Source organism: Ranitomeya variabilis, chromosome 4 (genome assembly GCF_051348905.1).
Source record: "Ranitomeya variabilis isolate aRanVar5 chromosome 4, aRanVar5.hap1, whole genome shotgun sequence".
Taxonomy (NCBI): domain Eukaryota; kingdom Metazoa; phylum Chordata; class Amphibia; order Anura; family Dendrobatidae; genus Ranitomeya; species Ranitomeya variabilis.
Genome location: NC_135235.1, coordinates 248,422,252 through 248,447,265, shown reverse-complemented (window position 1 = coordinate 248,447,265; position 25,014 = coordinate 248,422,252). Strand labels below are relative to the sequence as shown.

The 25,014-nt window shown below is 54.2% G+C and overlaps 1 protein-coding gene across 5 annotated transcripts in view; it reads right to left on the bottom strand.

Annotated features, from left to right (window-relative positions):
• The window catches only part of ARHGAP32 (Rho GTPase activating protein 32), a 217,559-nt gene extending 193,712 nt beyond the window's left edge, over window positions 1-23,847 (bottom strand). For 4 of the 5 annotated variants that reach the window (XM_077249402.1, XM_077249407.1, XM_077249408.1 and 1 more), the window contains exon 1: window positions 23,625-23,796. The gene's annotated coding sequence lies outside the window, so the exon portion shown is untranslated. Of the gene's footprint in view, window positions 1-23,624 lie in introns of all 5 variants that reach the window. The other variant, XM_077249409.1, reaches the window with a different exon arrangement.
• Window positions 23,848-25,014: the final 1,167 nt, after the last annotated feature.

Below are 25,014 nucleotides of genomic sequence, written 5' to 3'. Positions count from 1 at the left end.
TCCAGGCTTCTCTGTCGTCTTCCTCCTCCTCCAGGCTCCTTTGTCGGCTTCCTCCTCCTCCAGGCTCCTCTGTCATCTTCCTCCTCCTCCAGGCTCCTCTGTCGTCTTCCTCCTCCTCCAGGCTCCTCTGTCGGCTTCCTCCTCCTCCAGGCTCCTCTGTCGGCTTCCTCCTCCTCCAGGCTCCTCTGTCGGCTTCCTCCTCCTCCAGGCTCCTCTGTCGGCTTCCTCCTCCTCCAGGCTCCTCTGTCGGCTTCCTCCTCCTCCAGGCTCCTCTGTCGGCTTCCTCCTCCTCCAGGCTCCTATGTCGGCCTCCTCTTCCAGGCTCCTTTGTTATCTTCCTCCTCCAGGCTCCTCTGTCGGCTTCCTCCTCCTCCAGGCTCCTATGTTGGCCTCCTCTTCCAGGCTCCTTTGTTATCTTCCTCCTCCAGGCTCCTCTGTCGGCCTCCTCCTCTTCCAGGCTCCTCTTTCGTCTTCCTCCTCCTCCAGGCTCCTCTGTCGTCTTCCTCCTCCTCCAGGCTCCTCTGTCGTCTTCCTCCTCCTCCAGGCTCCTCTGTCGTCTTCCTCCTCCTCCAGGCTCCTCTGTTGTCTTCCTCCTCCTCCAGGCTCCTCTGTTGGCCTCCTCCTCCTCCTCCAGGCTCCTCTGTTGGCCTCCTCCTCCTCCAGGCTCCTCTGTCGTCATCCTCCTCCTCCAGGCTCCTCTGTCATCCTCCTCCAGATGGAGACTGGGCATGAAGATTCAATATGAAATGCCAGGTGAGAGTCGCACCACCCATACGATGAGTGGGTCCTATCCCACATGGTTGTGTTTGGCCATCTTTAGAAGTGAAGGCTTCTGACTATATTGTAGTGCAGCAGTGTCCACGCTGTGCAGTGATGAGGCAGTGACCAAGGAAAGTTCAAAGTAAACGTTGCTTTAATGTCCAAAACTTGCAAACAAAAGAAACGGTATCCTCCGGATCCCAGCTGGGAATCAAGACAGTCCGTGACCAGTTGCTGTGAGCGACTGCACCGCTGTGTATGCTGACGGACACTCCCGGACACGGCGCCCGACGCTCCCGGACACGGCGCCCGACGCTCCCGGACACGGCGCCCGACGCTCCCGGACACGGCGCCCGACGCTCCCGGACACGGCGCCCGACGCTCCCGGACACGGCGCCCGACGCTCCCGGACACGGCGCCCGACGCTCCCGGACACGGATCCCGACGCTCCCGGACACGGATCCCGACGCTCCCGGACACGGATCCCGACGCTCCCGGACACGGATCCCGACGCTCCCGGACACGGATCCCGACGCTCCCGGACACGGATCCCGACGCTCCCGGACACGGATCCCGACGCTCCCGGACATGGCGCCCGACGCTCCCAGACACGGCGCCTGACGTTCTCAGACACGGATCCTCTTTCACATTCGCACAGTCTGGCTCACACTTTCTTGCACTAGGACAAGGAGGTCTCATTGCTGTGTGTCAGATGTGAAGCTGAAAAGCAAACATGTAAATGAGGGTCCAGGCTGGTAGAAGCGGGGGGCACCACTGTCAATAGCTCATTATCCGGCCAGGGCCCCATTCTCAATACGATCATTGTGGCTGGAGACACAGACGGGCCTCAGGGAGCCGGCGCTCCGCACACTGGGACAACACTACTCCAATGTGAAGCCGGCCATGGAGCTGTATGGAGCGATCCGGGGGGGGGGGGGATTATGAGAATTATGGGGGGTTATTGTCTCTCTCACAATGCTGAACATTTACTAGTTTCCTTCTGAGAGGGATTTCTCAGGCTCTTTACATCTGAAGACTGGTCAGACTCATTATTATATATCTCTCCACTGTAGTCATGCAGAGTGCTGGCTGAGCCTTGTAGTTCGGATGCCCGAGAGCCGCCCTCGTATTATATACTAATGACTCCTGTAATGTAAGAGACTTATTAATTATTCACAGCAGTCATCCATTCCAAGCCCCGGGGTCAGCGGTGTACGTACCCAAACCTCTGCTGGGAAAGGCAGGAGGGACACGCACACGTAGGGCAATGTCTTGTATCAGGGGCTGATGGCCAGGTGCCCACCGCCGACGCCCCAAGTGCCCACGACCTTCCACTTTAACATGTCGGATCACAAGCCGCACAATGTTCTATATTGTACAGGAGCTAATCTTCAATATCTGATAGGAAACTTTCACAAAGTATTATACAGATATTTTGATATGGATTGGCACAGTAAGTATCACAGCTTCATCAGGTCTAACAGCAGTTTATAATGTGAAAACTGGAGACAAATCTGCATTATTCAGCTTTCTGTCTGGACAGGATTTAAGATATGGGAAAATGATATCAGCTGATGGAATTCCCTATCAGATACAGTTTGGCCCAAAATCCTTGCTCCCAAACTCAGCCGCCACCTTTGGCATTCCCCCCAGGCCAAAAGGGAAGTCAAATACACATCAAACAATGGGACCTCATATCCAGGGAAGGCACTTCCTTGGACAGGGCAGACCAATGTTTGTTTGTTTTTTAATTAGCTCAAACAAAAAGGCTTTTGAAACTCTGCCCGGGGGGGCCAAAAGGCATAGGCCCTGTGTCCCCCAGGACCAAGTCCAGCAATTATCACAGGGGAGTGAACTCTTGTGCAGTTACCAGCCCACTGGCTTCCTTTGATGGACTCAGGCTGACATATTGGCATCGCAGATCCCACGCTCAACAGCACAAGGCCCTGAGATATTGAATCTAGAAAATTGGCTATGATAAAAGAATGCAATATCTATGAACCTAGCCGAGCACATAACCGGAATCTGTATTTCTTTCCCCACAAGCGCATACCATGCAGCCACATCTAGAGCTCTGCGTTATTGAGTTATAACGCATAGCTACCAGAAATGAAATACGGTAGCTGTATTGGTCTCCCTGCACAGATAAAATCCAGCAGAACCCAGTAACGCCACCACCAACCCATTTAGAGCTTTGGGTGGAAAGTTATGGATATCCATAGGAGTTGGCACAGCGTGTGGGAGGGAGCAGCCTATGGGATAATAGGCAGCTCCTCATTTTGGACTCAGTTTTTCTACTGGCAGAAGGCCCATTAGCTGATGCAGCCAGAGAATTACGTAACAAAGATTTGGACCTGTAATTCATCAGCGCCTCCCTGTGGTCACATGCTACATAACACTGTAATTGTAATCTATCTGTATCCTACCCTTGTACTACACTCCTGATTGTAAACTTTTATATGGTTCTAGCATATATACCTGTATCTTCCTAGTGCGCCTTTCGGCGATTAAATACATAATTAAATTTGGGCTGCTCTTTTTTCTCAATTCACCAATCCCCATGTCTGCACGCTCGATTGGATATTATACGCTACCCAGGGTTGGTTTCTGACCCAATATAAGCCTGTTGTTGGACGGGGCTGATATCTATCAAGGAACTGGTGGCAGCATACCGTACCGTGTTAGTGGAAAACTGTGACAGCTGGGAGGTTAGATAGATATATATATATATATATATATATATATATATATATATATATATATATATATATATATATATATATATATATATATATATATATATATATATATATATATATATATATATATATATACACACACACACACACTAGATGGTGGCCCGATTGTAACGCATCGGGTATTCTAGAATATGTATGCGTATCGTATAGCACAGCCCGCGCTGTACATTGCGCAGCCCTTTCTGTACATTGCGCAGCCCACGCTGTACATTGCGCAGCCCACGCTGTACATTGCGCAGCCCACGCTGTACATTGCGCAGCCCACGTTGTATGTTGCGCAGCCCACGTAGTATATTGTGCAGTCCACGTAGTATATTGCCCAGCCTACGTTGTATATTGCGCAGCCGTTGTATATTGCGCAGCCTATATAGTATATTGCGCAGCCCACGTAGTATATTGCCCAGCCCACGTAGTATATTGCGCAGTCCACGTATATAGCAATGTGGGCATGATATCCCTGTTAAAAAAAAGAATTAAAATAAAATATAGTTATATACTCACCTTCCGTTGGCGCCTGGATCCAGGAAGCGTTTATCGACACTTGGGATCCACCGAAGCTCCGCCGAGCCGCTGGCGCCGGCCGCCATCTTCCTTTCCCAGGATGCATTGCAAAATTACCCAGAAGACTTAGCGGTCTCGCGAGACCGCTAAGTCTTCTGGGTAATTTCGCAATACATCGCCGGGAACGGAAGATGGCGGCCGGCGCCAGCGGCTTGGCAAACTACGGAGGGTGAGTATAGCAGGTTTTTTGTTTTTTTATTATTTTTAACATTAAATTTTTTTACTATTGATGCTGCATAGGCAGCATCAATAGTAAAAAATTGGGAACACAGGGTTAATAGCAGCGGTTACGGAGTGCGTTACCCGCAGCATAACGCGGTCCGTTACCGCCGGCATTAACCCTGTGTGAGCGGTGACCGGACAGCGTATGCGGGCGCCGGGCAGTGAGTGCGGGGAGTAAGGAGCGGCCATTTTCTTCCGGACTGTGCGCATCGCTGATTGGTCGTGGCAATGGTCGTGGGCGTTTTGCCACGACCAATCAGCGACTTGGATTCCATGACAGACAGAGGCCGCGACCAATGAATATCCGTGACAAAAAGAAAGACAGACACAGACAGAAGGACAGACAGACAGACGGAAGTACCCCTTAGACAATTATATAGTAGACTAGATGGCAGCCCGATTCTAAAGAATCGGGAGTCTAGAATCCATATATACTTTATTTATTCAAATGTAAGAATAATACAATTAATAAATAATAGTAAGAAAGAACAAAAAATGGCTGCACTCACCAGCTCTTGACAATTCTTGTTATTTAAGGTACAGTTACACAGGATCCATGAACATGCTTATGAGGGGAGTGATGAAAGACATCAGACAACAACTTTGCGTGTTGTGGCAAATGCCACAACAACGGTTCTTTGCTTAAGAACAATAATGTAAATAATAAATAATATGTATCAATAACTATGTATATTGGTATGTTCTTTCTTGGCACAAATTGCAGGAAGTAGTATTCTAGGCAATTATATATTAGATGGGCATTTCCTGAAGGAAATACATGGTGCTTGAACAGCGCTACCAGCTTTACAGCAGCACTTTTCACACACGGGACTGGGGGGCGCGCTTACTTTTACACCCGGGGCCGGGGGCGCGCTTACTTTTGCACCCGGGGGCGCACTTACTTTTGCACCCGGAGGCGCACTTACTTTTGCACCCGGGGGCGCACTTACTTTTGCACCCGGGGGCGCACTTACTTTTGCACCCGGGGGCGCACTTACTTTTGCACCCGGGGGCGCACTTACTTTTGCACCCGGGGGCGCACTTACTTTTGCACCCGGGGGCGCACTTACTTTTGCACCCGGGGGCGCACTTACTTTTGCACCCGGGGGCGCACTTACTTTTGCACCCGGGGGCGCACTTACTTTTGGGGCCGCACTTACTTTTGGTGGGCGGGGCTCCTCGGCCTCCGATTTGGTTGGTGGGGCCCCTCGGCCTCCGATTTGGTGGGCGGGGCCCCTCGGCCTCCGATTTGGTGGGCGGGGACCCTCGGCCTCCGATTTGGTGGGCGGGGACCCTCGGCCTCCGATTTGGTGGGCGGGGACCCTCGGCCTCCGATTTGGTGGGCGGGGACCCTCGGCCTCCGATTTGGTGGGCGGGGACCCTCGGCCTCCGATTTGGTGGGCGGGGACCCTCGGCCTCCGATTTGGTGGGCGGGGACCCTCGGCCTCCGATTTGGTGGGCGGGGACCCTCGGCCTCCGATTTGGTGGGCGGGGACCCTCGGCCTCCGATTTGGTGGGCGGGGACCCTCGGCCTCCGATTTGGTGGGCGGGGACCCTCGGCCTCCGATTTGGTGGGCGGGGACCCTCGGCCTCCGATTTGGTGGGCGGGGACCCTCGGCCTCCGATTTGGTGGGCGGGGACCCTCGGCCTCCGATTTGGTGGGCGGGGACCCTCGGCCTCCGATTTGGTGGGCGGGGACCCTCGGCCTCCGATTTGGTGGGCGGGGACCCTCGGCCTCCGATTTGGTGGGCGGGGACCCTCGGCCTCCGATTTGGTGGGCGGGGACCCTCGGCCTCCGATTTGGTGGGCGGGGACCCTCGGCCTCCGATTTGGTGGGCGGGGACCCTCGGCCTCCGATTTGGTGGGCGGGGACCCTCGGCCTCCGATTTGGTGGGCGGGGACCCTCGGCCTCCGATTTGGTGGGCGGGGACCCTCGGCCTCCGATTTGGTGGGCGGGGACCCTCGGCCTCCGATTTGGTGGGCGGGGACCCTCGGCCTCCGATTTGGTGGGCGGGGACCCTCGGCCTCCGATTTGGTGGGCGGGGACCCTCGGCCTCCGATTTGGTGGGCGGGGACCCTCGGCCTCCGATTTGGTGGGCGGGGACCCTCGGCCTCCGCTTTGGTGGGCGGGGACCCTCGGCCTCCGCTTTGGTGGGCGGGGACCCTCGGCCTCCGATTTGGTGGGCGGGGACCCTCGGCCTCCGATTTGGTGGGCGGGGACCCTCGGCCTCCGATTTGGTGGGCGGGGACCCTCGGCCTCCGCTTTGGAGGGCGGGGCTGGGCCCCTCGGCCTCCGCTTTGGTGGGCGGGGCCGCTCGGCCTTCGATTTGGTGGGCGGGGCTCCTCGGCCTCCGATTTGGTTGGCGGGGCCCCTCGGCCTCCGATTTGGTTGGCGGGGCCCCTCGGCCTCCGATTTGGTGTGTGCTCTGCCTGGGGCCACTGTGCTCTGCCTGGGGCCCCATATGCTGCCTGGGGCCCCTGTGCTCTGCCTGGGGCCCCTGTGCTCTGCCTGGGGCCCCATGTTCTGCCTGGGGCCCCTGTGCTCTGCCTGGGGCCACTGTGCTCTGCCTGGGGCCCCATGTTCTGCCTGGGGCCACTGTGCTCTGCCTGGGGCCCCATAAGCTGCCTGGGGCCCCTGTGCTCTGCCTGAGACCACTGTGCTCTGCCTGGGGCCCCATATGCTGCCTGGGGCCCCTGTGCTCTGCCTGGGGCCACTGTGCTCTGCCTGGGGCCCCATATGCTGCCTGGGGCCACTGTGCTCTGCCTGGGGCCCCATATGCTGCCTGGGGCCCCTGTGCTCTGCCTGGGGCCCCATATGCTGCCTGGGGCCCCTGTGCTCTGCCTGGGGCCCCTGTGCTCTGCCTGGGGCCCCATGTTCTGCCTGGGGCCCCTGTGCTCTGCCTGGGGCCCCATATGCTGCCTGGGGCCCCTGTGCTCTGCCTGGGGCCCCATATGCTGCCTGGGGCCCCTGTGCTCTGCCTGGGGCCCCTGTGCTCTGCCTGGGGCCCCATGTTCTGCCTGGGGCCCCTGTGCTCTGCCTGGGGCCACTGTGCTCTGCCTGGGGCCCCATGTTCTGCCTGGGGCCACTGTGCTCTGCCTGGGGCCCCATAAGCTGCCTGGGGCCCCTGTGCTCTGCCTGGGACCACTGTGCTCTGCCTGGGACCACTGTGCTCTGCCTGGGGCCCCATATGCTGCCTGGGGCCCCTGTGCTCTGCCTGGGGCCACTGTGCTCTGCCTGGGGCCCCATATGCTGCCTGGGGCCACTGTGCTCTGCCTGGGGCCCCATATGCTGCCTGGGGCCCCTGTGCTCTGCCTGGGGCCCCATATGCTGCCTGGGGCCCCTGTGCTCTGCCTGGGGCCCCATATGCTGCCTGGGGCCCCTGTGCTCTGCCTGGGGCCCCTGTGCTCTGCCTGGGGCCCCATGTTCTGCCTGGGGCCCCTGTGCTCTGCCTGGGGCCACTGTGCTCTGCCTGGGGCCCCATATGCTGCCTGGGGCCCCTGTGCTCTGCCTGGGGCCCCATAAGCTGCCTGGGGCCCCTGTGCTCTGCCTGAGACCACTGTGCTCTGCCTGGGGCCCCATATGCTGCCTGGGGCCCCTGTGCTCTGCCTGGGGCCACTGTGCTCTGCCTGGGGCCCCATATGCTGCCTGGGGCCACTGTGCTCTGCCTGGGGCCCCATATGCTGCCTGGGGCCCCTGTGCTCTGCCTGGGGCCCCATATGCTGCCTGGGGCCCCTGTGCTCTGCCTGGGGCCCCATGTTCTGCCTGGGGCCCCTGTGCTCTGCCTGGGGCCCCATATGCTGCCTGGGGCCCCTGTGCTCTGCCTGGGGCCCCATATGCTGCCTGGGGCCCCTGTGCTCTGCCTGGGGCCCCTGTGCTCTGCCTGGGGCCCCATGTTCTGCCTGGGGCCCCTGTGCTCTGCCTGGGGCCACTGTGCTCTGCCTGGGGCCCCATGTTCTGCCTGGGGCCACTGTGCTCTGCCTGGGGCCCCATAAGCTGCCTGGGGCCCCTGTGCTCTGCCTGGGACCACTGTGCTCTGCCTGGGACCACTGTGCTCTGCCTGGGGCCCCATATGCTGCCTGGGGCCCCTGTGCTCTGCCTGGGGCCACTGTGCTCTGCCTGGGGCCCCATATGCTGCCTGGGGCCACTGTGCTCTGCCTGGGGCCCCATATGCTGCCTGGGGCCCCTGTGCTCTGCCTGGGGCCCCATATGCTGCCTGGGGCCCCTGTGCTCTGCCTGGGGCCCCATATGCTGCCTGGGGCCCCTGTGCTCTGCCTGGGGCCCCTGTGCTCTGCCTGGGGCCCCATGTTCTGCCTGGGGCCCCTGTGCTCTGCCTGGGGCCCCATATGCTGCCTGGGGCTCCTGTGCTCTGCCTGGGGCCCCATATGCTGCCTGGGGCCCCTGTGCTCTGCCTGGGGCCCCTGTGCTCTGCCTGGGGCCCCATATGCTGCTTGGGGCCCCTGTGCTCTGCCTGGGGCCCCTGTGCTCTGCCTGGGGCCCCATGTTCTGCCTGGGGCCCCTGTGCTCTGCCTGGGGCCACTGTGCTCTGCCTGGGGCCCCATATGCTGCCTGGGGCCCCTGTGCTCTGCCTGGGGCCCCATATGCTGCCTGGGGCCCCTGTGCTCTGCCTGGGGCCACTGTGCTCTGCCTGGGGCCCCATAGGCTGCCTGGGGCCCCTGTGCTCTGCCTGGGACCACTGTGCTCTGCCTGGGGCCCCATATGCTGCCTGGGGCCCCTGTGCTCTGCCTGGGGCCCCATATGCTGCCTGGGGCCCCTGTGCTCTGCCTGGGTGTAGGACACTGGTGACGTCACTTATCTCCGGACATTAGCTCCGGACATTAGCTCCGGACATTAGCTCCGGACAAAGCCACGGAAGTTGGCACAAATTGCAGGAAGTAGTATTCTAGGCAATTATATATTAGATATATGTATCCCCAGCCTGGACTGGTGATATATATCCCCCTTCACTGGGAGCGCCTCAGAAACTCGTACCTATAAGGGAAGCTTCTCCGGCGACTATTTGCCCTCGGTGCGGTTCCCTGACTGACCTGGGGTAAGTGGTGGTGCCAGAGAGCCGATCCTTGCTGGGTCATTCTTTCCCTTCCCCAGTGAGGTCGACACACCCCATCCCCTGTATGATCCGTCACACCGGACCTTTTAAGTATAGTGGCATGTAAAAGTTTGGGCACCCCTGGTCAGATTTACTGTTTTAGTTAAGCTAGCTGAAGATGAAATGCTGTAACGTTAGGACTTTTAGAGATGATTTGATGCCACTGTACATGGTGATGAGTACATGACCAGGAGGCATCACGTGATGGCCAGGGCGAGCAGCCGCCGGGACATCCGAGCTCCTAACTGGAGGGACTGTTGTGAAATTGGATTTTGGGCTCCCCCGGTGGCCACTGGTGGAATTGAACTTGTGTGCATCATCCCCTCTGTTCACCTGTTCCCATCAGGATGTGGGAGTCGCTATTTAACCTTGCTCCTCTGTCACTTCCATGCCGGTCAACATTGTAATCAGAAGCCTTTCTGTGCATGTTCCTGCTACCAGACAACTTCCAGCTAAGTCGGACTTTTGTCCTTGTTTGTTTTTTGCATTTTGTTCCAGTTCACAGCTGCAGTTTCGTTTCTGTGTCTGGAAAGCTCTTGTGATCTGAAATTGCCACTCTGATGTTATGAGTTAATACTAGAGTCTTAAAGTAATTTCAGGATGGTGTATTGATAGGGTTTTCAGCTGACCATGAAAGTACCCTTTCTGTCTTCCTGCTATCTAGTAAGCGGACCTCGATTTTGCTAAACCTATTTTCATACTACGTTTGTCATTTTCATCTTAAATCACCGCCAATATATGTGGGGGCCTCTGTCTGCCTTTCGGGGAAATTTCTCTAGAGGTGAGCCAGGACTATATTTTCCTCTGCCAGGATTAGTTAGTCCTCCGGCCGGCGCTGGGCGTCTAGGGATAAAACGCAGGCTACGCTACCCGGCTACTGTTAGTTGTGCGGCAGGTTTAGTTCATGGTCAGTTTAAGTTTCCATCCTTCCAAGAGCTAGTTCCTATGTATGCTGGGCTATGTTCTCTTGCCATTGAGAACCATAACAGTTTGACCGGCCCACAAAGGGTTAAATTAATTGGCAAAGAAAGGAGAGAAAAAAGAAGTCTGCTGAAAAATTTTTTTTTTTTTTTTTTCCTTCAGTTCTGAGTGTGCTTTCAATTGAATCACTTGCAAGTCTGCCTATATTGCAGCCTTCCTCTCTCTCTCTCCTTCTAATCCTGGAATGGCTCTGTGTTCACCTGTTTAAAAATGGCTATCCAGATCGATAGACGTCTGCGGGAGCGCAAACCTGTGCACCATTTGGCGGTGTCTACTGAGAAGACGCCAGAGAATATGCAATGTGATAGAATTCTGTCCAGAAGCGAACGGCAGAATTTTAGACGAAAAAATGGGTTGTGCTTTTATTGTGGTGATTCAACTCATGTTATATCAGCATGCTCTAAGCGTACTAAAAAGCTTGATAAGTCAGTTTCAATTGCCACTTTTCAGTCTAAGTTTATTCTATCTGTGACCCTGATTTGTTCTTTATCATCTATTACCGCGGATGCCTATGTCGACTCTGGCGCCGCTTTGAGTCTTATGGATTGGTCCTTTGCCAAACGCTGTGGGTATGATTTAGAGCCTCTTGAAACTCCTATACCTCTGAAGGGGATTGACTCCACCCCATTGGCTAGTAATAAACCACAATACTGGACACAAGTAACTATGCGAATTAATCCGGATCATCAGGAGATTATTCGCTTTCTTGTGCTGTATAATCTACATGATGTGTTGGTGCTTGGATTGCCATGGCTGCAATCTCATAACCCAGTCCTCGACTGGAACGCTATGTCTGTGTTAAGCTGGGGATGTAAGGGGATGCATGGGGACGTACCTTTGGTTTCCATTTCGTCATCTATTCCCTCTGAGATTCCTGAATTCTTGTCTGACTATCGTGACGTTTTTGAAGAACCTAAGCTTGGTTCATTACCTCCGCACCGGGAGTGCGATTGTGCCATAGATTTGATTCCGGGTAGTAAATACCCTAAGGGTCGTTTATTTAATCTGTCTGTGCCTGAACATGCTGCTATGCGAGAATATATAAAGGAGTCCTTGGAAAAGGGACATATTCGTCCTTCGTCATCTCCCTTAGGAGCCGTTTTTTTCTTTGTGTCTAAGAAAGATGGCTCTTTGAGGCCGTGTATTGATTATCGGCTTTTGAATAAAATCACGGTTAAATATCAATATCCGTTGCCACTGCTGACTGATTTGTTTGCTCGCATAAAGGGGGCCCAAGTGGTTCTCTAAGATAGATCTCCGTGGGGCGTATAATTTGGTGCGAATTAAGCAGGGGGATGAGTGGAAAACCGCATTTAATACGCCCGAGGGCCACTTTGAGTATTTGGTGATGCCTTTTGGCCTTTCAAATGCCCCTTCAGTCTTTCAGTCCTTTATGCATGACATTTTCCGTGATTATTTGGATAAATTTATGATCGTGTATCTGGATGATATTCTGATTTTTTCGGATGACTGGGACTCTCATGTCCAGCAGGTCAGGAGGGTTTTTCAGGTTTTGCGGTCTAATTCCTTGTGTGTGAAGGGTTCTAAGTGCGTTTTTGGGGTTCAAAAGATTTCCTTCTTGGGATACATTTTTTCCCCCTCTTCCATCGAGATGGATCCTGTCAAGGTTCGGGCTATTTGTGATTGGACGCAACCCTCTTCTCTTAAGAGTCTTCAGAAATTTTTGGGCTTTGCTAACTTTTATCGTCGATTTATTGCTGGTTTTTCTGATGTTGTTAAACCATTGACTGATTTGACTAAGAAGGGTGCTGATGTTGCTGATTGGTCCCCTGCTGCTGTGGAGGCCTTTCGGGAGCTTAAGCGCCGCTTTTCTTCCGCCCCTGTGTTGCGTCAGCCTGATGTTGCTCTTCCTTTTCAGGTTGAGGTCGACGCTTCTGAAATCGGAGCTGGGGCGGTTTTGTCGCAAAGAAGTTCCGACTGCTCCGTGATGAAACCTTGTGCTTTTTTTTCTCGTAAATTTTCGCCCGCCGAGCGGAATTATGATATTGGGAATCGAGAGCTTTTGGCCATGAAGTGGGCTTTTGAGGAGTGGCGTCATTGGCTTGAGGGGGCTAGACGTCAGGTGGTGGTATTGACCGACCACAAAAATTTAATTTATCTTGAGTCCGCCAGACGCCTGAATCCTAGACAGGCGCGCTGGTCGTTGTTTTTCTCTCGGTTTAATTTTGTGGTGTCATACCTACCGGGTTCTAAGAATGTTAAGGCGGATGCCCTTTCTAGGAGTTTTGAGCCTGACTCCCCTGGTAATTCTGAACCTACAGGTATCCTTAAGGATGGAGTGATATTGTCTGCCGTTTCTCCAGACCTGCGGCGGGCCTTGCAGGATTTTCAGGCGGATAGACCTGATCGTTGCCCACCTGGTAGACTGTTTGTTCCTGATGATTGGACCAGTAAAGTCATTTCTGAGGTTCATTCTTCTGCGTTGGCAGGTCATCCTGGAATCTTTGGTACCAGGGATTTGGTGGCAAGGTCCTTCTGGTGGCCTTCCCTGTCACGAGATGTACGAGGCTTTGTGCAGTCTTGTGACGTTTGTGCTCGGGCCAAGCCTTGTTGTTCTCGGGCTAGTGGATTGTTGTTGCCCTTGCCTATCCCGAAGAGGCCTTGGACGCACATCTCGATGGATTTTATTTCGGATCTTCCTGTTTCTCAGAAGATGTCTGTCATCTGGGTGGTGTGTGACCGTTTCTCTAAGATGGTCCATTTGGTTCCCCTGCCTAAGTTGCCTTCTTCTTCCGAGTTGGTTCCTCTGTTTTTTCAAAATGTGGTTCGTTTGCATGGTATTCCGGAGAATATCGTTTCTGACAGAGGAACCCAATTCGTATCTAGATTTTGGCGGGCATTCTGTGCTAGGATGGGCATAGATTTGTCTTTCTCGTCTGCTTTCCATCCTCAGACTAATGGCCAGACCGAGCGGACGAATCAGACTTTGGAGACATATTTGAGGTGTTTTGTGTCTGCAGATCAGGATGATTGGGTTGCTTTTTTGCCTTTAGCGGAGTTTGCCCTCAATAATCGGGCCAGCTCTGCCACCTTGGTGTCTCCTTTTTTCTGTAATTCGGGGTTTCATCCTCGATTTTCCTCCGGTCAGGTGGAATCTTCGGATTGTCCTGGAGTGGATGCTGTGGTGGAGAGGTTGCATCGGATTTGGGGGCAGGTGGTGGACAATTTGAAGTTGTCCCAGGAGAAGACTCAGCTTTTTGCCAACCGCCGGCGTCGGGTTGGTCCTCGGCTTTGTGTCGGGGACTTGGTGTGGTTGTCTTCTCGTTTTGTCCCTATGAGGGTTTCTTCTCCTAAGTTTAAGCCTCGGTTCATCGGCCCGTACAAGATATTGGAGATTCTTAACCCTGTGTCCTTCCGTTTGGACCTCCCTGCATCTTTTTCTATTCATAATGTTTTTCATCGGTCATTGTTGCGCAGGTATGAGGTACCGGTTGTGCCTTCCGTTGAGCCTCCTGCTCCGGTGTTGGTTGAGGGCGAGTTGGAGTACGTTGTGGAAAAAATCTTGGACTCCCGTGTTTCCAGACGGAAACTCCAGTATCTGGTCAAATGGAAGGGATACGGTCAGGAGGATAATTCTTGGGTGACTGCCTCTGATGTTCATGCCTCCGATCTGGTCCGTGCCTTTCATAGGGCTCATCCTGATCGCCCTGGTGGTTCTGGTGAGGGTTCGGTGCCCCCTCCTTGAGGGGGGGGTACTGTTGTGAAATTGGATTTTGGGCTCCCCCGGTGGCCACTGGTGGAATTGAACTTGTGTGCATCATCCCCTCTGTTCACCTGTTCCCATCAGGATGTGGGAGTCGCTATTTAACCTTGCTCCTCTGTCACTTCCATGCCGGTCAACATTGTAATCAGAAGCCTTTCTGTGCATGTTCCTGCTACCAGACAACTTCCAGCTAAGTCGGACTTTTGTCCTTGTTTGTTTTTTGCATTTTGTTCCAGTTCACAGCTGCAGTTTCGTTTCTGTGTCTGGAAAGCTCTTGTGATCTGAAATTGCCACTCTGATGTTATGAGTTAATACTAGAGTCTTAAAGTAATTTCAGGATGGTGTATTGATAGGGTTTTCAGCTGACCATGAAAGTACCCTTTCTGTCTTCCTGCTATCTAGTAAGCGGACCTCGATTTTGCTAAACCTATTTTCATACTACGTTTGTCATTTTCATCTTAAATCACCGCCAATATATGTGGGGGCCTCTGTCTGCCTTTCGGGGAAATTTCTCTAGAGGTGAGCCAGGACTATATTTTCCTCTGCCAGGATTAGTTAGTCCTCCGGCCGGCGCTGGGCGTCTAGGGATAAAACGCAGGCTACGCTACCCGGCTACTGTTAGTTGTGCGGCAGGTTTAGTTCATGGTCAGTTTAAGTTTCCATCCTTCCAAGAGCTAGTTCCTATGTATGCTGGGCTATGTTCTCTTGCCATTGAGAACCATAACAAGGGACATTAGCTAAGATCAATGAGTGAAATGGATCCACGAGAGCAGAAATCAATATCACACATTATCCTGGAACCTCATTGATAAAACACAGGAGATTTCCCCTGATTCCGGGACTCCGTGATGGTAATTAGGGACAATTCTCACTATTAGAGGTGTGAACACATTGGGGGGTCTCCACAGGTGGTCTCCCCTCATTAGCAATGAGGAATAGAAGGTAGCAGAGCAAATGAGATGGAGAGTCCACTCATCAATTCCCAATAAAATGGCAATAGGAGGAAAAAAAAAAAATACCTGGTAGTTCACAAGACCCCCATGTAAGACAAGCCACGGGACTGGAGGACGACCCAGCAAATTTAGGGCAGAGAGACTACCCCCACTGCGTGAGGCCTAGCCATATTGTGCCCTGAGCATCACCAATGTCACCCAGAACGTACACGATCTCGCCCCACAACATCGCCAGCGTCACCGCCACGCCGCAGAGACACAACGAGATGGGATGCGTCCGCCGCTCACCCGTCACTACCCGCTATAGTGGGGGCTTTTCAGCGACTGATCTCACTCGTCTCTCAGTCATACACAGCGCTGCTCGTATATCAGAAAGTGGGGAGCACTGCCGACTATAAACCTGATCAGCCAAGAGGGGCTACGCTGAGGGTCTGCGGAGGATACTGCAGGGGCATCTTCCCACCAGTCTGAGACACTTCTGACTAAAAGTCAATGCAAGTAAATGAGCGGTCAACAAACTGCAGCTCTGAGGTCAGCGAGGCGCAGCCGCTCTGCAGCAATTATACGCTTACTACATGATGCTCTGCAAGGAGAAAATATCACATCAGCAAAAGCAGAGGCTGGAGGGCTGCCAGGAAGAAGCCGCCATCCTCCCTCCACGGCCCTGCGGGGGGCTTCACAAGATATCCCCAGAAGATCAGAAGCTGGAACATCACACACAGCCCCCGAGCAGAGGATCCATCGGGGCTACCAGCAGCAGCAGACCAGAGCGTCCCCTCCAGGATGGAGACTGAACCTCAGCAGAGACGCCCTGGACCTGGTACACTGGGGTCAGAGATCCGTCCGTGTGCTTCCTGTGCAGGGCTGCCATGATGGGGCAGATGTCGCCGCTCCTCCCTCCTCGTCCACCATTACCATCACGTCATCATTAACCTAATCAATCTGTTCACGAAGGAGGAAAAGCATGACTGCGACACTGCCACTGCCAGGAGGACTAAAGAAAAGCATGACGGCGACACTGCCACTGCCAGGAGGACTAAAGAAAAGCATGACGGCGACACTGCCACTGCCAGGAGGACTAAAGAAAAGCATGACGGCGACGCTGCCACTGCCAGGAGGACTAAAGAAAAGCATGACGGCGACACTGCCACTGCCAGGAGGACTAAAGAAAAGCATGACTGCGACACTGCCACTGCCAGGAGGACTAAAGAAAAGCATGACGGCGACACTGCCACTGCCAGGAGGACTAAAGAAAAGCATGACGGCGACGCTGCCGCTGTCAGTGCCAGGAGGACTAAAGAAAAGCATGACGGCGACACTGCCACTGCCAGGAGGACTAAAACGCATGACGGCAACAACTGCCACTGCTAGGAGGACTAAAGAAACACATGACGGCGACGCTGCCACTGCCAGGAGGACTAAAGAAACACATGACGGCGATGCTGCCACTGCCAGGAGGACTAAACAAAAGCATGACGGCGACAGTGAAACGTATTTTAAATCGGGTTGTTCATGTCTGGGGACATTTTTTTTTCTTACTTAACGCATGCAGTGGGGTTTCATGAATCATTTCCCTCTTCCCTCTATGGCCGCTGTGCTGCTGTCTACGGCTGGCTGCAGGCTCCGGTGAGGGTCGGCCGGGTTATCTTCATCACACGTGTTGGGTCTATCACTCTGAGACCACTCATTAATGACAGGTTCTCCTCCTGCTCTTATTCCTGCAGCTTCCCTCACACACTGCGTGGCAGCTCTCCTGTCCATACAGTGGCCGCTGGTTGAGGAGCATGTGACCGGAAAGCTGCATTTCTATTGCAGGAGGTTAATGGGAGGGTCCAGTCACATGCTCCTCCACCTGCGGCCACTGTATGGACAGGAGAGCTGCAGTGTGAGCAGGACAGACTGTCATACCTGTATAATAGTGCCACAGAATAATGTCTGCACCACGTCTGCTAGAATAAAGCAAAGTGGCCAACCCCTTTAAATATCCAGAGGGCTTTTGCCAGCAAGGGCCCTGTCCATCACCAGGAGCGGACCCAGGAAAAAATAGATCTCAAAAGTATATGTTCTCTATAAGGCCAGAGCGTGAAATGTCCCTGTCTGCAGTGGCCGAGCTGCGATCCACGCTGCCATGACAGCTCCCTCCATAGTCTCATGTGGCAGCTCCCACAACCAGTGACTGCTGGTCACACACCACAACGTCGCTGTACAGCGCCCCACCCAGGATCCATCCGGAGCCGAGGAAAGAGCGCCAGTCCCAGTACTAGTCGTGCCGGCACCTGTCTCTCTGGACATGACATCACACCAGCACCAAGCAACCGAGGCCCCACCACCCGGACTGTGGGGCGAGGAGGGGACACAGCATCAACGAAGAAGAACAATCCTTATTGTTGTAAACGTAGGCCTCATTCAGATGTCTGTAACACCTCGGCCATCAGCGACGGTCACGTCCGGAGACATAAATGACCAATCTTCTATCTACTGCAGGGTGAATCACTGACTGATGCCGTCCAGGAGCCGCAGGGACGTCTGTGGGCGATTTCCATCTATGACCGACGGAAAACGGACACGGCACTGATTTTATGTGGACCAATCAATCTGACATGTGAAGGGCGCCATAGATGGGTCCTTGACCTTACTGTGAAAAACACCAAAGCAACGGCATGGCGCGCACACAATCCAGGCATGGCGCACACGACCAGTGTATAACGCGTCACATACACGACCCATGCATGGCACATTCACAACCTATACATGGCGCATACACGACCCATACATGGCGCATACACGACCCATACATGGCGCATACACGACCCATACATGGCGCATACACAACCTATACATGGTGCATACACGACCAGTGTATAACGCGTTCCATACACGACCCATGCATGACACACACGCAACCCATACATGGCGCATACAAGACGCAGGCATGGCGCGCACACGATCCAGGCATGGCGCATACACGACCAGTGTATAATGCATCACATACACGACCCATGCATGACACACATGCGACCCATGCCTGGCGCAGACACGAACCATGCCTGGCGCAGACACGAACCATGCCTGGCGCAGACACGACCCTTGCATACAAGACCCATACATGACACACACACGACCCACGCATGGCGCATACACGACCCACGCATGGCGCATTAACACGATTCATACATGACACATACACAACTCATACATGACACACGCGCGACCCATGTATAACGTGACGCATTCACAACCCATGCATGGCTTCCAGATGTTGGACTGAGGCCTCATCCGCATCGTGACACCCCAAGTTGTGTGCAGCTCCAGACCCCTGTACACAGCTGAGAAGAAAGAATCTGGGAGGTGAGGGAAAAAAATAATAATAACTTGATTATTCACATTCCTCCCTCTCCCAATTCTGAACACGTGCATGCTCAGCTGAAACAAGTGTGCATGGGGGGCTAGGGGAGATTGCACGCAGCAAACAGTGTATGGCCAGCACCAGAAATCCCAAACAGGAAGGCTTTGAGGACAGGGAAGGTAAAGAACCAGATTTGATGAGATTGTCCGCAGACATCTGCCTCAAAAGAAATGTGACAGACAAGCCGGACCGTCAGCTGCTCTTAGTCCATGTCTGGCACGACCGCGGAGGTGGTGGGCAGCAGATGACGGAGGGGGCTCGGCTATGCAGGTAGTGCCGTGCGGAGCAAAGGTAGAGACCTCCAGCACCAAGAAACCCTGGGGCTGATAGGAGGAGTAAGAAAAGCCAGGAGGAAGGGGAGAAAGGAGCGTGGGAACTGCTGGGTCCAGGAGCCTCCGGTCCAGGTCACTCTGCGGAGGAGCGATGGACACGCCGGCGCTGGGAGAAGCGCTGCCCCCTGCGCCCCATCACTTCCCCCCTCCCCACTTACAGACTCGCAGGACACCACTGAGAAGCGTTTTCTAATAAATTCTTAATGTTTGGTTTAATTAAAAAATATTGTGTCACCCGCTGAGACCACAATCCTCCGGCTGTGCAGATCTCAGCAGTTATTGCGAACAGGTCATCAGCGCCCACTAGTGACAAGCAGGAGCCAGAGGTGCAGGAAATCCCAGCCCACCAGGGCCACACGCCCACCAGGGCACATCCCAACAGCAGGATCAGCCACCCCACTGCCCAGATCTCAGGAGCAGGCAGCATGCCTAACCCTCCGCACCCGCCTGCCCCTGCGCCCGCCGCCCCTGCCTCTGTCCAGAGTGCTGCATTCAGCTGCTGCCATCACCGTCACACACTTTATTATGGGATCTCTGAAAGCTTTTCATTGAGAGGAAGTGAGAGGAGCCCAGAAGAGAAAGCCGATACGAGGAGGGGGGCGCGATACAATGGGGTCTGCAGAGAAGAAAATGCTGGGAACAGGCAGCAATGAAAGATTCCCACAAACTGCTCACAAAACAAGAGGAGGGAAGAACATACAGCTACCAAAGAAAGCAAGAAGATTCCCAACCGCAGCAAGGCAGGACTGGGAGAGCCGCCGAAAGAGGCCGAACCCGCCGTGCAGCTCTGGATGTGACTAGAGTACAAAACACGGTGCCACAAACTGGAGGACACTGAGCAAGGGGTAAGAATGGAGCGGAGCAAGAACATCGAGGTCTTGGCACCAGAGCCGGACCCCACATGTAACATCCACAGCCCCCATGTATAAGGTCCACGGCCTGCGACATACGGCCCCGCACTAAGGTCACAGCCTCTCCACCACCTGCTGGCGTCTGTCATCTGTAGGTCCATAGTGTCACAGAGCCCGGGGCCACGGGGACATCCCAGGGCACAAACCACGGGGACGGATCCGGAGTGACCACTGCTCAGAAACAACCACCACCGTCAGACCACGCAGCATCGCCAGCTCGTAGATCTATAGTGTCACAGAGCCCGGGGCCACGGGAACATCACAGGGCAAAAACCACGGGGACGGATCAGGAGTGACCTCTGCTTGGAAACAACCACCACAGACTATGCGGCATCGTCGGCTCGTAGATCCATAGTGTCACAGAGCCCGGGGCCACCGGGGACATCACAGGACACAAACCACGGGGACGGATCCGGAGTGACCACTGCTCAGAAACAACCACCACCGTCAGACCACGCAGCATCGCCAGCTCGTAGATCTATAGTGTCACAGAGCCCGGGGCCACGGGAACATCACAGGGCAAAAACCACGGGGACGGATCAGGAGTGACCTCTGCTTGGAAACAACCACCACAGACCATGCGGCATCGTCGGCTCGTAGATCCATAGTGTCACAGAGCCCGGGGCCACCGGGGACATCACAGGGCACAAACCACGGGAGACAGGTCAGGAGTGACCACTGCTCAGAAACAACCACCACAGACCATGCGGCATCGCCGGCTCTTAGCTCCATAGTGTCACAGAGCCCGGGGCCACAGGGGACATCACAGGACACAAACCACGGGGACGGATCCGGAGTGACCACTGCTCAGAAACAACCACCACCGTCAGACCACGCAGCATCGCCAGCTCGTAGATCTATAGTGTCACAGAGCCCGGGGCCACGGGAACATCACAGGGCACAAACCACGGGGACGGATCAGGAGTGACCTCTGCTTGGAAACAACCACCACAGACCATGCGGCATCGTCGGCTCGTAGATCCATAGTGTCACAGAGCCCGGGGCCACCGGGGACATCACAGGGCACAAACCACGGGAGACAGGTCAGGAGTGACCACTGCTCAGAAACAACCACCACAGACCATGCGGCATCGCCGGCTCTTAGCTCCATAGTGTCACAGAGTCCGGGGCCACGGGGAAATCACAGGACACAAACCACGGGGAAGGATCAGGAGTGACCACTGCTCAGAAACAACCACCACAGACCACGTGGCATCGCCGGCTCATAGATCCATAGTGTCACAGAGCCCGGGGCCACAGGGGACATCACAGGACACAAACCACGGGGAAGGATCAGGAGTGACCACTGCTCAGAAACAACCACCACAGACCATGCGGCATCGTCGGCTCGTAGATCCATAGTGTCACAGAGCCCGGGGCCACCGGGGACATCACAGGGCACAAACCACGGGAGACAGGTCAGGAGTGACCACTGCTCAGAAACAACCACCACAGACCATGTGGCATCGCCGGCTCATAGATCCATAGTGTCACAGAGCCCGGGGCCACAGGGGACATCACAGGACACAAACCACGGGGAAGGATCAGGAGTGACCACTGCTCAGAAACAACCTCCACAGACCAAGCGGCATCGCCGGCTCGTAGCTCCATAGTGTCACAGAGCCCTGGGCCACCGGGGACATCACAGGACACAAACCACGGGAGTCAGGTCAGGAGTGACTACTGCTCAGAAACAACCACCACCGTCATACCACGCGGCATCGCCGGCTCATAGCTCCATAGTGTCACAGAGTCCGGGGCCACAGGGACATCACAGGACATAAGCCATGGGGGACGGATCAGGAGTGACCACTGCTCAGAAACAACCACCACCGTCAGACCACGCGGCATCGCCGGCTCGCACTGACATTTGGTGCATTTATCTCTTACACTTCTCATGGCCGATGCACGCAGTTATCAAAGTTGGCGCATTTTACAGCTCCTCGTACCAATGCCCCTTTCAAGCCACAGTTTTATGTCATGGCCGCAGCTTTTCCAATGCATTTGCTCAGTGATTCCCGCTGTATGTGATGCACCTGTAACCAGGAAATCCACGCCTGACACTTCCATATTCTTCCGGGCCTCACATTGTACACGCTGCTAGAAAACTAGCTCTGGGGCTCCTGGCAGCAGGTTCCCTGGGAGGCAGCAGAGCAGCAGTGAGGTCCTGCACAGCCCCCAAAAGTGTCCCCACACAGCGCCAAAAACTGTCCACACACAACGCCCCTCACCGTCCTCCCAGTGTCCCATCACAGCATCCTACATAGCGCCCTACACCGCACTCCTCACCAGCCCCCGCAGCGCCCCTCACAGAGCCCCCATTGCCCACAGACAAGCCCATAATCCGTGGCCTCCACCACGTCACAGCTGGACCAGAAGGCAAACAATGGCCGAGCCACGGATCTGCTGCACGTTCTTGGGGGAAGGAGAAAGCAAATGCTCCGCACCTCTGTGTACCGTCACTGCCGCACCTCTGCTCCACAGGAAGGGAGCGCTCCTGACCGCCACTACAACCTCCAGCATCCGCCACTACTCCCTCTGACAGAGACCGATGTAGCAGAGCTGGAGACACGCAACAGTGCTCTGCACCTACAGCCCCACGTATTCACCGGAGCACAGGCAATGTAGTGCATGCTACCTGCAGTCCCATGTAACAGCAGACAGTGTAGTAGATACTACCCGCAGTCCCATGTAACAGCAGACAGTGCAGTAGATACTACCCGCAGTCACATGTAACAGCAGACACAATGTAGTAGATACTAGCTGCAGTCCCATGTAACAGCAGACAATGTAGTAGATCCTACCCGCAGTCCCATGTAACACCACAAACAGTGTAGTAGATACTACCTACAATCCCATGTAACAGCAGACACAGTGTAGTAGATACTACCCGCAGTCCCATGTAACAGCAGACAGTGTAGTAGATACTACCCGCAGTCCCATGTAACACCACAGACAATGTAGTAGATACTACCCGCAGTCCCATGTAACACCACAAACAGTGTAGTAGATACTACCTACAGTCCCATGTAACAGCAGACAGTGTAGTAGATACCACCCGCAGTCCCATGTAACAGCAGACACAGTGTAGTAGATACTACCCGCAGTCCCATGTAACACCACAGACAATGTAGTAGATACTACCCGCAGTCCCATGTAACACCACAGTGTAGTAGATACTACCTACAGTCCCATGTAACAGCAGACACAGTGTAGTAGATACTACCCGCAGTCCCATGTAACACCACAGTGTAGTAGATACTACACGCAGTCCCATATAACACCACAATGTAAGATACTACCTGCAGTCCCATGTAACAGCACAGACAGTGTAGTAGATACTACCAGCAGTCCCATGTAACACCACAATGTAGTAGATACTACCCGCAGTCCCATGTAACACCACAATGTAGTAGAAACTACCCGCAGTCCCATGTAACACCACAGTGTAGTAGATACTACCCGCAGTCCCATGTAACACCACAATGTAGTAGATCCTACCCGCAGTCCCATGTAACACCACAGTGTAGTAGATACTACCCGCAGTCCCATATAACACCGCAATGTAAGATACTACCTGCAGTCCCATGTTAACAGCACAGACAGTGTAGTAGATACTACCAGCAGTCCCATGTAACACCACAGTATAGTAGATCCTACCCGCAGTCCCATGTAACACCACAGTGCAGTAGATACTACCCGCAGTCCCATGTAACACCACAGTGTAGTAGATACTACCCACAGTCCCATGTAACAGCACAATGTAAGATACTACTCGCAGCCCCATGTAACAGCACAGATAAAACATCTCTTCTATACAGAGCCCGGTACTGGGGCCCCTGTGACTCGCCCTTGTAGGGCCCAGACCGGGGCCCCACGTTCACCCGCGGGCGGTCCAGGCTCCTCACCTGGCTCCGGCAGTCACCGCCTCATCTCCACGCTCCTTCAGGTCACACGATGACGGAGCCCGGGGCTCGGAGAAAGGAAGGTCCGGACAAATCCGCCCCCGGGAGCGGCCACAATCCCACAGCAGCACCGGAGCGGGGAAGAGGCAAAACCGGGCACCGGAGCCTCCACTGCAGCCACAATCCCCGCCCCCTACAGCGTCACCTGCGGGGGCCGAGGCGGTAACCTAGCAACAAGGAGAAAGACCACCCCCGGTATATAATGTACCACCACCTCCATCATCACCCCTGTATATAATGTACCACCTCCTCCATCATCACCCCTGTATATAATGTACCACCTCCTCCATCATCACCCCTGTATATAATGTACCACCTCCTCCATCATCATCCCTGTATATAATGTACCACCACCCCCATCATCACCCCGGTATATAATGTACCACCACCCCCATCATCACCCCTGTATATAATGTACCACCACCCCATCATCATCCCTGTATATAATGTACCACCACCTCCATCATCACCCCTGTATATAATGTACCACCACCCCCATCATCACCCCGGTATATAATGTACCACCACCCCCATCATCACCCCTGTATATAATGTACCACCACCCCATCATCATCCCTGTATATAATGTACCACCACCTCCATCATCACCCCTGTATATAATGTACCACCACCCCCATCATCACCCCTGTATATAATGTACCACCTCCTCCATCATCACCCCTGTATATAATGTACCACCTCCTCCATCATCATCCCTGTATATAATGTACCACCACCCCCATCATCACCCCGGTATATAATGTACCACCACCCCCATCATCACCCCTGTATATAATGTACCACCACCCCATCATCATCCCTGTATATAATGTACCACCACCTCCATCATCACCCCTGTATATAATGTACCACCACCCCCATCATCACCCCGGTATATAATGTACCACCACCCCCATCATCACCCCTGTATATAATGTACCACCACCCCATCATCATCCCTGTATATAATGTACCACCACCTCCATCATCACCCCTGTATATAATGTACCACCACCCCCATCATCACCCCTGTATATAATGTACCACCACCTCCATCATCACCCCGGTATATAATGTACAACCACCTCCATCATCACCCCGGTATATAATGTACCACCACCTCCATCATCACCCCGGTATATAATGTACCACCACCTCCATCATCACCCCTGTATATAATGTACCACCACCCCTATCATCACCCCTGTATATAATGTACTACCACCTCCATCATCACCCCTGTATATAATGTACAACCATCCCCATCATCACCTCTGTATATAATGTACCACCACCTCCATCATCACCCCTGTATATAATGTACCACCACCTC